The 14,868-nt window shown below is 47.2% G+C and overlaps 1 long non-coding RNA gene across 1 annotated transcript; it reads left to right on the forward strand.

The window, feature by feature from the left end:
- The first annotated feature begins 963 nt into the window (after positions 1 to 963).
- Positions 964 to 8,450, forward strand: LOC100840187. Its single transcript, XR_002962527.1, has 3 exons — positions 964 to 5,143; positions 5,255 to 5,341; positions 7,552 to 8,450. It is a non-coding gene; the product is annotated as an uncharacterized LOC100840187 (long non-coding RNA).
- Positions 8,451 to 14,868: the final 6,418 nt, after the last annotated feature.

Raw genomic sequence — 14,868 nt, forward strand, 5'->3', positions numbered from 1 at the left:
CGGCAGTAAAAAAAACCTTCCTCTTCACGGCTTCACGCAGACACGCTGCCGCCGCCTCTAGTGCGTGGGGGCATCCGCCTCCAGCCCGCGGGGCCGCGCCACGCCATCGTGTGTAGCCAGCGCCGCCGCCGTCAGCGCCACTGCGCCAGGGATCGCGCCGCCGCTTCCGTTGCCTAGGGCCGTGCCGCCGCCTCCATCGCTTGGGGCCGCCGCCCGCTTGATGGCCCGCGCCGCCGAAGCCACCATATTGGGTCGGTGCTTGGTCGCGGTCGCGTTAGGCCGCCACTGTAGCCTCCGATTTAGTTTGGGTCGGCGTCCAATCTGTCAACCCTCATGACGTGGGGAACGATGAACACAACAGCGCAAGGGAACAAGAGAGCAGAGAATTTGGGGAGGAGCTTGCCACCGTCATCTATGGTGTGAGGATAATTACAGATGGAGGTGAATTTAATGATGGTTCAGGAAGCTACTGCTGCTGCTCGATTCGATTGGCCCCGCCGACTGCACCTAAGCCGCTAAGCGGTTGCCGAACGCTCCGGAGGCCGCCAGCTCAGGTGGGCGCGCGGGCTGCGCGGCGTGCAGAACAGACAGGCAGGCGCGCGTGAAGTTGGCGCGGCGTGCAACGAGCAGGCAGGCGCGCGGCGGCTCGGAAGCACGGATACGGCAAGGATCCTACGTATCGAGGGTCGGATACGCCCGGACACGCGGATACGTCCGGACACTCGAAAATACATGTCCCGTACGTATCTGTCATTTTTCGACGAACGGACACAGGACGGACATGGGGCGGGACACAGGAGTGCCCTAATTAGCCGCATCTAGGGCATCATATCCCCATGCGCCCGCTTTCCCACCCATTCCCGTCCCGCTTGTGCCGCGCGCCGCTACGACGGTGCCCCTGCCGGGTCCATCGCCGCCACCGCTGCTGCTGCTGCTGCTTGCGTTGCGCCATCCCCCACCCTGCTCCTCCCATCCCCCGCCCTGCTGCTCCCTCGCCGTCCACGCCGTCCCTCGCCAGCCCGTCCTGCTGCTCCCTCGCCGTCAACGCCATCGCCGACTCGCCGTTGAGCACTCAACCGGAGCAGGTCACAGGTCAGCTATTCTCTTTCCTGGCTTCCCCTTCTCATATGTTCCTCTTCCTTCTCTGTCTCCTCTATTCTTATTCACTGAATCTTGCTCCACTTCAAGATTGAAGATGATATGATCTTAATTTGTCATGGCATGTATCTACTATCTAGTTATCTAGTATCCACTACGTCCGTACTATCTTATTATTTGTTATGTAATATGTTGCATTATTGAACTGATTGTGAACTTGTGGTGTTTCTGAACTTATGTATTATCAAATTAGGCAACTTATTATATTATTTCTATTAATAATAATAATAATAATAATATATATATATATATATACACACACACATATATACACACACTTATCCCGGTATCTGGGTTTTTGGAAAACCGCGGTATCACACGGTGTCGCGGTATCGGTATCCGTATCCGTATCGCCGTATCCGTGCAACCTAGCACGGCGGCACGAGCAGGCGGCCGCACGCCAGCAGAAATCCGGCGGGGGCCGATGGCACAGCGCTCAGGCGAGCTCGCGGCGGGCGCAAGCAGGCGGCACGGCGGGCAGGCAGCGATGTGCGCAGGATGCAACAGGCATGGGAGGACGAGGAGCAGGTTTTGTGTCATGTCAACTGACGACCGGTTCTATGCCAGAGGCAGTCCAGTAATTTCAAAGGGTTGCTAGAGTTGGATTTCGTCCTAGCATTGGATTTTGCCATGAGTAGAACATACAAGATCTGATCGATCTAACTACGAAGCTAGAAGCTTGCGGCATCTGGTCATCTGGGCAGTTGATTCAATCAAACTTTTTGTACTGTACCTCCGTCCAATAAAATATGTCTCAATTTTGACTAAATTTGAATGCATCTATACACTAAGTCACATATAGATACATCCAAATTTTGACAAAGTTGAGACTTTTTTGTTCGATGGAGGAAGCAGTACAATTAGTTTTATTTATCTGAATGCTGTAGGAAATTTTGCAAGCCGTTTTATTTCTCATGAGTTATGGCTTTGCTAATCACCATGAAAGTTACTCCACCTCCAAGCCCCTCTCTTTCTCCTCTAGATATCGCTGCTTCTACGTAAACTGGTGTTTCACTGATCACATGAGAGAAGTGATTCACACATGAAACAAGCGACACTGGCAGAAACAGTAAACTAATGTTGATGATATCTTTTTCGATGTTCAAGACAATGCATATACTGACATAGATTTTTTGACAGTACTACCATTTATAAATTTAGACAAGCAACATCAATATATTCATGTGAAAAAATAATTGTTAGAACTAAGTGCTAGAAATTAGGGAAAAATAATCTAAATACACATGTATAAAAAATTAAAAATCTAGCCGCGCAGATGCGCGGGTCACCCCGCTAGTTACATGTATTTAGAAGTTTTTTAGACATAGATATATCCATGTTTGGGCAAATTTGAGTCACTTAATATGAGACGGAGGGAGTAGATCTTGTCACAATAAAAAACAGAGTAAGTATATCGATTGGAAAAGTACCAGCGATATGGTTGACTTTGAGCACTGACCATCATTAAGTCTATTGCAATCGAAATCGTTCTAGTTAAGTTGGCAGTGCGCATTGCGGTAATCGTTGTCCAGTATAAATGATTATTCACATACTGAATACTCGAAGCTCTGTAATAATGATCATAAGTTACTCGTACTTTGCAGGACTTAAGGCTAGCTAGCTGCCTAGCTGGTTCCCTCAAACACTGTCAACTGGCCTGTAATTAGCAAAGGAAAAACAGCATCATGGACCCATGATATATAGCTGCAGATCTCGAGTTCTCGACTGTAGGCACGAGGAAATTAGCATGATGATTTTTTGTTTCGAGCTGTGCTATAGGCGAGCTAACCGATCTTGCTTGGCTTGGCCTCCACAATGTATGCACCCGTAGGGGTGCCAAATAGTTATCTGGTATTTGGTATCTTTATTCAACACTGTGAGACCGATAACAAACTCAAAAAGGTTGGCACCGGAGAAAGCGATCCGGTTCCAAAATTGGTTGAAGAATAAACAAATCGATGGATTGACTTCCTTCCATCTCTCATGAGAAGGGAGAGAGGAAAGTAGTTGTGCTGGGCTATTTTATTCTGAATGGGTCCTAGTCTTTAGCAAATTTGTCACTGACAATACTGTGGAGAAAATTCACATTTGACCCCGAATTGCAGTGACATGACAAATTTGACTTTGGCGCGTTTGGGATGCCCTTTAGGCCACTAATTGCCGTGTACGGGGAAACCCTGCCTACTCATGGCGTGTGGGGCTCCAAAGATGATCCTGAGAATTGTTTCGTGGGGAAAAAAGAATTGGACGGCGCTCTCAGGCGGGGGCTCCGTGTGGCAGGGGACTGCTGCTCTCCCGTCGTAGCCGCCGCTGCCGCGGGAACGGAAGGACGCAGGGCTGGCACTGAAGAGGACGACGCCGGCAGGCCCCTCCGGCCCCGCTCCGACGGACTTCTCCGCCCTGCGCCGCTGCTCCAACGGGTTCCGCTGAACGAGCCGCCGCTCCGCGCCGCCTCGCCCACCTACACCATCGCCAAGGCCGTCGCGCTTGTCTACGATACGAGCGCGCAGCGCGACGCATCAGGGGCTCCAAGGCCAGATTCGCCAAGGCCAAGGTCAACTTCCCGAACGAGGAGGTCCTACCGCCGGAGGGCGGGGATGCGGCCATCCCAACGGCCGGCCGCGCTATGGAGCTTCGAGGACTACAACCCCCATCTCTCTAGATCTGATTATATATAGTTCTCTGTGACTAGTGATAGAAATCAGTGTCGAACTTCCTCTCGTGTTTAATTCGTTGAATTCATTTTTCGATTTATAACTGTGGCCGGAGTCCGATGTGCAATTCGCTTGTTTGGTGTAAGCAAAATTTCAAATTTAATTTCTTTACACTTCTGCAACTATTCGTCCTTTCTTTTCTGGTGTGGAACCATCTTGTTGCTGAATCGAATTGCTTTCAGAAGCTGGTATTTGCGACTGTTTACAATGAACGACCAGATGATGATGCGGAGGGAGAAAACGAAAGGGGAGATGGGGAGCAACCGGAGGTGGGCGGAGCGAGCCGACGGATGGATGGGGAGCAGCTGGAGGGGGTGTCGGAGTGGCGCGGAGGGGTCTTCCGGCGCCGTTTTTCTGACCCTGCCCGCAATCGGGAGGAAGACGAAGGGGAACGAGGAAGAGAAACGGAATAAGTCGCTGTTGGCCGTGCGATTTGAATAGACGGTGGATAATAGGGGGCAAGGCACGCCGTCCCGACGGACTGGGGTCGACTTCCGTTCAGATCACACGCAGATCCCGACTTGCCCCCACATAACCTCAACAACAAGCAACAAATCAACGAAAAACAAAATCAACGACGATCGACTATGAACCTGTTGACCTCCCTGTGCCGCCGCCACGCAGCCGCGCGGCGCCCAGACGCCGCCCTGCGCTCCGGATCCGCGCGTGGACTGCTCTCCTTCTTCTTCCGGCCGCACTTTGCCCCGGCTCGAAGGCACCACAGCACCCGTAGCCACTCTCGGTGGCACCACGATAACCACCCGTGGAATTTCGCCGCGTCAACGGCGGCTCTCCTCACCGCGGGCGGCGCAGCGGCCATCGCCGCGGGCCACGGGTCGTGCTACACCCTCGAGACGATCCCCTACACCAACCGGACGCACCTCGTGTTCCGCACTCCCCGGCAGGAGCTCGAGCACGGCGAGTCCCGCGTCGCGTAATTCAAGAACAAGTACGCCGGCATCACCCTCGGCGAGAACCACCCTCACGCCGTCCGCGTCAATCGCGTCGCATCCAGGCTCATCCACGCCGTCCAGCGCGACCTCGTGGACGCCAGGACGAGCCATGGTGGTTTCAGCAGCAGGAAGCTGTGGAAGGAACGACGGCCGCCGCAGACGAGGCATCTCGACGGGCTCGACTGGGAGCTGATCGTTCTGGAAGATAAGCACGTCGACATGTGGTCTCTGCCCGCTGGCAAGATCATTGTGCCCACTGCAGTGCTCGATTTTTACAACACGGACGATGCTGAGCTTGCTTTCGCGATTGCTCATGAGGTATATATATGCGTTATATATAGATTGGTTTATTGGATCGATTGATGGGCTCGATCATGTGTGCTTTTGGGGTTGGTTTCCGCTGAACTCAAGCTGACGGATTTTATGTAGATTGGGCAAATTCGTTGCAAGGCACTGGGCAGAGAGGATCATCTACGAGTGGCTTCCCCAACCCCTTAAGCTGCCATTCACCCGAAGGTATATATATTTTCAAACAGGAAACTCCACAACCATCATATTATTAAAAATCTAACATCGATCATACCAATCTGAAAGATTATATCAAACACAGCTCATCCAGTTTCAATCCTATGAACTACGTGTCATCCAAACTGGCTGAAAATTCTCTTGCGAACCGTCTACAATCAGTTGCTGCACCCTAATTTTATAGATATCATTGCCACACTAAGCGCGCCATTTGAAATTCAATAAACAAATGATGTATAGTTCATTTGATCACAAAGAACACATCTTTTGTAGCTATTCCAATTTCTCTTTGCAAGGTTCTCTTTTGTGAGAACAACTCTTCTACAATGGTACCAAGAAAAAATCTTAAGTTTAAGAGCACTTTGAGTTTCCACAGAATTTTATGACGAAACTCGCAATAGGAGTTAATCACACTCTTACAAAATAATTTCACACAAAAGACCTTTGACGTAGACAGCCGCCAAGAAAATGAATCTGGTTGGTCCAGAAGGTGCGCCGTGGCAAGCTTATCAAACAAATCCTCCCAAGCCGTCAAACTTGCACCAATGATAGTCCTTCTAAACTCTATATTCGGAGGGTTAGCGCCTAAAACAAGCAACGGCTACCGACGCCTGACAGTTATGCACAATTCTGAAAAGAGATGGGAGTTGGGGTCTTTGAGCGGAGCAGTACACATCCACCTATCCTCCCAAAAACATACTCCCATGCCACAATTAACCTTAAAAGACAAATTAGGGAAGAAGAACTACCTAATTCATATGAGTACCTTGCAAAAGCCGAATCAGTAGACCTCATAGCCACTTGAGACAACATCTTAGAATAGAGATACTTCCCTGGCAACTTGTCTAAATTTGGTTGTCTATATATCCATTTAGACAACGGTCTAAAAAGATACCCTTTTAAAATTTTACAATTCTCCAGCAGCTTGTCTATATGCAGGTTGTCCATATTCTCTCTCACATCTTCATAGCTAAATCATCTCTAGTGGACATTTGAACATCGTGGCTAGGTTGTGTACATATGGACATTGTGGAGAGAAATTTAGACATCGTCTAAATTTAGACAACCTTGTACACAAGCTTCTGATGATGCTCTTATTACGCAACAACTCCAACCATAACCCATCAACAGCCAGTATTTTTAGCACGCACTTGCCCAACATGCAAAAAAAAAATTAAATTTCCAAATTCTCAATCGCTAACCCATCTTGGTCTCGGGCCGACAAATAATATCCCATTTATGCTAATCTGTATTTTTTTATGATAATCACATTGCCAGAAAAACCGAGACCGATAGAAATCCAATCTTTTGGTGAGACCCTTAGGGACTTCAAAAAACATGGGCAAGCCAGAGAGAACTTAATTAATAAGAACTTGGTAAGGAGCTTACCTTCTTATCTACTCAATTTCTTCACAAAACGGTCTTCAACACATTTCCATTATTTATTTTGCAATTTATGAAAATGTCATCATTCACTTTGATACCAACAGTACCTCCTTTCACAAAACTATCGATCCAGTCACACCATTTCGCATCAAAACACTTATTCCTAAGGGTTTGCTACAGAAAGGACGAATTGGCCTTATCGTAAGCACTCTCGAAATCAAATTTATAAATAACTCATCTAACTTCCTAGAGTGCAATTCATGAACAAACTGATTCAAAACCACAACACCCTCCAAGATGTGTCAGCCAGACATGAACGTCGACTGAGTAGCCTTAATCATAGAAGAAGCTACCGCGTTAATACGATTAGTGCACACCTTCGTGAAAATTTACAGGATTCTTTTAACAGGCAAAGTGGGCCCATACTCCAAAATTTGGGTGCATCTTCTTTCTTAGGGAGCAAAGTAATGATACCAAAGTTTAGCTGGAAAATTGGGAGTATACCCGCATGGAAATCGGAGAAGAGAGCCATCAGATCCTCTTTGATAACCTCCCAAAATCTTTGAAAAAACTCGGCCGGAAATTAAACCATTCGGACCTGACGTCTTATTGTGCTCCGTCTGGAAAACCACCTCATGCAGCTCTTCACAGAAATGAGCAGTGAGTAAATCATTCTCTTAATCATCCTCCCCTCGAATCACTCAAGACAAATCAGGAACAAAAGATTATATTCACCTCCTACACATCTACTATTCCCATACTGACTTTGACGGGGTGTTATAAGTTTTTCTGATGATGTATTATTAACTATGTAGGGCGGAGAGAGATGCCGATCACATTGGAATTATGCTGCTCGGTGCAGCTGGTTTTGATCCTTGCGCAGCCCCACGGGCCTTGGAGAAGTTCGGAGATAGTAAGAGAGGATTCCTCAATACTCATCCTTCGTGTAAGAAAAGATCACAGCTTCTATCCCAAAGTAAGATCATGGGGGAGGCTCTGGAGTTATACAGAGAATTTAATCCCGGTCAAGACAGTACTGAAGGTTCCCTCTAAGTTTTATGTTTTGAAATTCTAGAGATGTAGCCTGCCTGCCTCTGCCGCCGGTGATGCGTATGGTCACAACATGTCAGGTGCCACTCTGGATTCAGTAGTAATCTGTACTCTCTTCTAGTACGAGTTACCTATAGCTGCGCGCAGCCTGCATGTAGAAAGAACTTGACCAGAATCCTTCCAAATTAACTTCCTGCTGGTCGGATATTTCCAGCCGGGGGTCGGGAGTCGCCAACGAAATCAAAGGCGGCATAGATTCTTTCTGCCCAATCCATGGTGGCGCACAAGCAAGTAGGAACCACGTACGTGGGCGGGATGTGGCGCGCACGTGGAACTGCTCCCTCTTCCAGTCTTTATCCCTCTGGCCGGCTCCTGTACCTATCTTGCCCATGGCAGTCTGGCTCACGCACCGGGCCGGGCAACGTACTACACGGTGGAATGGATAGAGATAGGTTGATTGTAGCACATGCCCGTGCGATAGTCAGTGGGGAGTGGGCACATCATCGATAAGGCCGGGGAAGCTTTCTACTGTATCTGGCTTGGTTTGATTTGAGCTGATTTGATTCGGTTCGATATATCTTCGTGGTGGTTGCAGTTGTAACCGGCCGGTTTGATCTGTGCATACATCACTTTTGTCACTTTGCATTTTATTTTTATTTTTGTATCCTGGTTGGTTAACTATAGTTGAGTGAGCCTCGGTCTGTAACGGTGCACGCAATAATCGTGCCGGTTTAACGATTGCTTCAGGGCAAGTTTTGGACGACCGAATTGACGGAAGAAAAATCCTGCATTGCACGTTAATTTGGCAATGGTGCGATCGAGTGCACTGATAGCTCGAAGCCGTGGCGTGGAGATTTTCGCCTTTGGGTCACTTTGTAGTTTGTACCTTCACGTGAATATGTTTTATTTCTATTTCTTTCTTTTAATCTATATGAAAAGCAGAGCACTTTCTCAAAAAGAAAACAAAAGGACTCCTGTTAAAGGGAAAATGGACTCACATCTTGAACAGACTTTTTTCCTCCCAAAACGAAGGCATAATAAAGGCAAACGGACTTAATCATCAAACATACGTAGTACTATACGAAACAAAAATAAACATATTCTGTTCACAATATGCTTTGACTGAAATTATGAAATTATATGGACTTGTCAAGCTGAAGGGACTTGCTAAATCTATCAAACATGAAACATGGTGTGCCTTATCTGGACTTTCTCCAATTATGCTCCTCGTATATCTATGTACATTCCTGAGCTGTACGATGTGCCTTTTGTCCCATTTAATCAGATCCATGCATGTACGTATGAAAACAAAATTGCGTATGACAGTCGATCGACGACGTTGCTTGCACGTTCCCGTCCAGGTGTACGGGGTACTTTCTGTCCCATTTAATCATATCAACACACAAACACGAAAGGATAAAATTGCATATATACGTAGCCGTCGCTTCCACGTTCCTGAGGTGTACGGTCTACGGTGTACTTTTTTTTGTCTGGTTTAATGATCTCGGCGTATAACAATATTTTAAAACCTGCAGAGCTAGTAGCTCTGCATGAATCATTGCACCCATATACACGACTGGCTGGCGCTCAGGCTTGATCATGTTAGCTTGCTTCATCTCAGGCTGTTTCCTCTCTGAGCATTAGCAATAATACATCGAAATACGTACAAGAATAGTACAGTTGTCCCTAAAAAGAACAGTACAATGTACGAAAAAGGAATGAAGCGCACAATTAAAACGAAACTAAAATGACCAAATCCGCTTTTGGGGGGAAATATTTCCCTGATGGTACTTGCAAAAAAGTGCATGTGTTGCTCAATAATTATTCCTGGAATAATTGTTGAAGCCTATCCTCCCCCAAGAAAAGGATATTATGATTATGAGTCAAATTTAGGCGCCACATGCGCGATCATGTGACCCCGTGATGCAACTTGCAATAATAATGCATAATCACCTGGTAATTGAGTATCTGGACTGCACACGGAGGAGGAACATGCATGATGGATTATCATTGATCCACACGATGTACAGGCATAAACAGCCCATGCCCCATGAGATGAGCGAGATGGCCGGCCAGATTCCTCGACCAAATAACCAGCTCTCTGATTATAAATTTCTGATCAAAATGAAAACCATGTCAATACCCAAAACACGGTTGCTTTTCTGTTTTAATAATGTTGTTGATTTCTTGTGATGTGTGATGAAGTTATTAATACTACCCCAGTACTTTTCAAAAATATTTTCAGGTGTCAGTTCAAAGCTATATATGGCTAGCTAACTAGTTATCGGTGTGCAGGTACCTGTCACCTGCTAGATTCTGTAGAAAAATTGTTCACCCGCAAGATCTTGCAACTTGTACCTTGAAAGAGTATTTATGTCAGGTTAGTTTTGTCAGTTTGCCATTGCAGGGCAGGTTGCTTACTTCAGCAGCTTTTTTTAGGTGAACTTCAGGCTTCAGCGGCTTGCGTTGCTCGTGTCGGCAGACCAACTACTGCGACGCGAGATAATTAATCCAGCCCTAATCGCTGTCAGAAATCAAAATCACGGCTGCGGATCTCGTTTTAAACAAGAAGGCGTTGTAGTTGAGCTTTTCTACAGACGGTTGGTGTTCTTCTTTGGAGTATGCAGAAATGGTTGGCTTCGAGCCAAGAAGCAGAAGTAGGAGATGCGTCAGTGCGTCATTGCAGGCTTTTGGTTGCCTTTCTTTTCTTTGAAGGAACACATATACAATTACACTTAATTAACTGCTGTTGCAATAATCCTTAAAGATACCCAAATTGTCAAGGGCTAAAACTCAAATGTCAAGGGCTACATTTGATAGAAAATTCATCTAGCTAGAAAAATCAGAAGACACGTTTGCACAAAATAAGTTGCTCAATCAGTTGATGGACCCACTGATAGGTCACAAATTTGGGTAATGATTTGACTACTAATTAATTTGATCTACTCCTGATAAGGTGGAAAGATCATATAGAACTGCAAAAGTACTTCAATTTTTTTACTTTTTATACAGATTTAAGTTGGTGGTCGTCTGTTCATTCTATTAATTAGATAGTTTCATATACTCTTATAAACTGAATGTGGGTGTCCCAATTTAATACGATAGATATATGCATCACGATTTTTTGACTATGATAGGATAAATCGACGTATATTTGAGATTAGTTTTTATTGAACAAAAATTACGGAAACATAAAGGAAGAACGCATTTGAACAACTTATGTAAGAGGATAAAGTAATAATTTCGCAGCAGCGCACGTCCATTTAGCTAGTATGAAGCTGGTGATATGACTCTTTTTTTCTTGTCACATTCTCCATAGCATAATTTAACACTAAGTCTAAAACTTCAAAAGTCCCGTGCGGCCGTGCGTGCCTTAGCTTTTGCAACGAATGTAGTAGTACTACGTACTACCAGCAGGCAGCAGTAAGCACCGCTTTTGAAGCAAAGGCTCTTGCTATGTCAACGGGTAACAGTATACCTGACACGCCCAGACGCCCTTTTAATCCGTGTGTTGTCGCATCCGCCTCCGCCTTTCAAGCAAGCTAGCAAGGCCCAAAGCGTACGTATATACCACTTGATCCATTCCAAAACTTGCAACAATTTTTCTAGAATACAAAAATTGCAACAAATTGGTACAATATATTCTGTGGAAATTTTACCGTTGCACGCTGGCAGAAAGTGACCGCGAGCCAGAGAGCGAGACTCTCGATGGATGGGTGTCGGGATCGAGAGCATTTGCAGTACGTACTGATGCATGCATGCACGTACGCATGCAGTCGTAGTGCATGCATGCGTGTACGTACATACAAACTAAAGAGGTTCTTTCAACCCCCAGCTACGGTGGTAGCGACCCTGTCTCGGGCGGAAAGCAACCCGAAAGCCGGCGACGCAGACGCAGAGCACGAGCCTTTCCCCCCGAGACCCCAACCATCGATCATCCACGTGTCCGGTGGCTGAGCAGCAACGTACGGCACATTATCAGTGCAGTATACAGAGCGTACGTATATACGTTTACACTGCATATGCATATGTTTTGCCCATGCCGTGTCGCTATATCGATCTGTGTTCTCCGTACGTCGCTTATATGCTGGCAGAGTGCGCACGGTGTTTCGTGCATGCCTGTGTGCGTGTCAAGTTTCGAAAGAGATCGTTTCGTCGGCTTTGGTTGGGAATTTGGAATCCAGTTGGATGGATGGATGGATTGATTGAGGCAGTGCTTGATTCGTGCATGCACCGTGGGTGGACGCACGATCGAGTGTTCGCCGGTGTCCGATCGGTCGGCACGCGCGCCGTTCTTAGATAGCTCCATGTTTACAAGCTATATGTAGCCTCATTCTTTTCCGAGAATTTTTTTTCTTGTAGGAACTGCTAGCAAGTAAGTAGTCGTCGATTAATTACCCCTTCATAGGTCAGGTATTCTTGCCTGTCAACATACACGTTGGAGCCAAAAAAAGAAGACCTTGGAGTTCTCGTCGACACGTAGTAGGATAGAGGCATTGGCAAGTGCGACCCATTTCATCAGGACGCGTCGTGTTCGTTCGGACAAAACGCGCACCCAACGCGACTACCAAGCTGGAGTACGGCAGAGACAGAGGGAATTTCCGGTGGAGCGATGAAATGCATTGAGATCAGAAAGAACACCAACGGCGAAAGCACTCTGCTGGGCCGACACTGACGCTGAGAGACGAAAGCTAGGGGAACAAATGGGATTAAAGACCCCAATAGTCCTAGCCGTAAACGATGGATACTAGGTGCTATGCGACTCGACCACCCAACGCGACGGTCTATTTCGGCGGTTGTCCGCTTTTCTGTCCGGTTCGACCCATTTCTGATCCAAGTTTGGGCCCGGTTCAGTGGTGGAGCTAGCCTGCTTCTGCATCCTGTGCAAAACCTTTACAAATCAGCATTTGGTTTAAGAAAATATTTTTAAGCCTTCAAGTAATTACACTAATTAGTAGTAAAAAATTGCCGAGTCCGGGCAGCTGCCCGGGGTGGCCGGGCGGTGGCTCCGACAGTGGCCGGTTTGCGTTTGGGCGGACAGCACGTGGACACTACGCTTGTCATCCTATTTCCTCACCTGGTCGACCTATCGGTGACCAAAATTAAATAATAAAACGGACTAAATGGACGACAGCTTTGGAGGCATCCAGCCGATCCAAACGGACCAAAACAAACACTCCGATTAATTGGGTGGCTCTTTATAGTTGTTGCATGTCGACCATTTTAGCAGAAATATCAAACCCTTGTGGAAGCAATTATAAAATTGGCCGGAAGGGAAGTGACGTTTCTCTCTGTTGTTGACACGTAGTAGGACCGAGAAGGATGGCTGGCGGGAAATCTAACGAACTCTAATACGCATAGATTCCTCTACCTCCTTAAACAATACCACAGCATTGAATTCCACAATTTTGAAATTGATCCAGCTCTGGGAATCAATCTCTCCAAATTCGGTGGGCGGGACTTTTTCTTCTTCGTTTACCTTCCGGAATAAACATGCTATATACGTTTACCTCGGCGTGCAAACTTGGGTTGGCCTTGTTAGTTGAAACCCATGTTCAGTGCTTCACGGATCACTTAATTAATCAACCTAGCTAACTTAAGGAGCTTTCTTTGTGCGGCGGCCAACCAAGCATAGATGTACTGTATTTTCCATTGACATTTACCATGCAAGTTCCTACTAGTACTATTCACCAGATCAGATTAGCATGCATGATCACGGTCACGCGCGGAGCAAGCAAGCCACTCCAGCTAGTAGCTACTACATGGTCCAACCCCAAAGCACACACACAATCAGCTCCCGGAGCAGTGCATAAGCCAGTGGTAAGCAGCCACGCTGCCTCCAGATCCACCTACACTGGCCCCACAGACGACAGCCTCCCTCAATGCGCATGTTCTCTAGCTAAAGCCCTGCTTTTCTGTTTGGTACTCACCCTGACCTCCTCCTCCTCTTGTGCTTGCAGATGCAGCAGAGGCAGCAACACAAACGGTACGTGTACTCTGCTACGGTACGCAAGAGTACTGTTTTGAGCCGATCTCTTGCTAGCTTGCTTGCTTGCGTTCGCAGGGAAGCAAAATTAAAGGATCCAATCGATCGGCTGCAGGTGGCACGCGGCAGAGAATTTTACGGCACCACGATAAGGACAGGACGTACGTATATACGTGCGTCGACGATTGGACGTGGGTATTGTAGGAGTACTAGTTATCGTCTCCCGGGTCCGTCGCCGGCTCTCCGGCGGCTGGGCCTGCGAATGAAACGTACGTACGTGCTGGAGCTGGATGGATGGATGAATATATGGCTTTGGGACTTGTGTGTTGTGGTGGCGGCGACACATGCAAGGATATGGACAACCGCCGCGCAAGGGAGAGACGGCGAAGAGCGCACGTAGTACCAGTAACATGCATGCATGAGAGTGCTCGCAGTTGCAGCCATGCTTCCTGATTGGCCGCCCTATAGCTAGCTAGAGTAAAACTAGTACTCGATTGGTCGATATGGAAAATTCCACAAAATCGCATCGCCAAAAGGAACACACAAGCAAACCGCGCAACGTGCATGGTTCGCCTATCTAGCTAGCTGGCTAGCTGCATGCACCCCGTACGTGTATGTAATTGGCTCGACATCTGCAAGCAAACTCTGCAAAGGAAGACACACGGAGTTATGCATGTACGGGGAGACCACAAGTTAACTACGCGTCCTCACGGTGTCATAATACTCCAGAGCCACTCACTGTGAGCTTAACTACTTCCAGTGTCGATGCTGCATCGATCACTTAATTTTTCAGTACCACCGTGTTGGTTAAATTGACACTTAAACAGCACACCTGCTTTGTAGTGCTCTACTGCTCTGCCTTGGAGTTGGAGAGTAACAATGGAGTACGACTTGAGAGACAGAGTGCGCTGGCTTTTCCTTAAAAGCTGGCTAGCGCACTAAACTCGCGTGTCCGTACATTCTCAATCGTAACTGTCCCGTGTCCATTCGTCCAATTAAGCTCATTTCCTGATGGATCCACATCCCGATCGATCTCTCCTCTCTCTATTTTCGGGCCGGGGAATCAAGCGTTGCTAATCGCCAAACGCTAGCAAGT

This window comes from Brachypodium distachyon, chromosome 1 (assembly GCF_000005505.3).
Source record: "Brachypodium distachyon strain Bd21 chromosome 1, Brachypodium_distachyon_v3.0, whole genome shotgun sequence".
NCBI lineage: Eukaryota > Viridiplantae > Streptophyta > Magnoliopsida > Poales > Poaceae > Brachypodium > Brachypodium distachyon.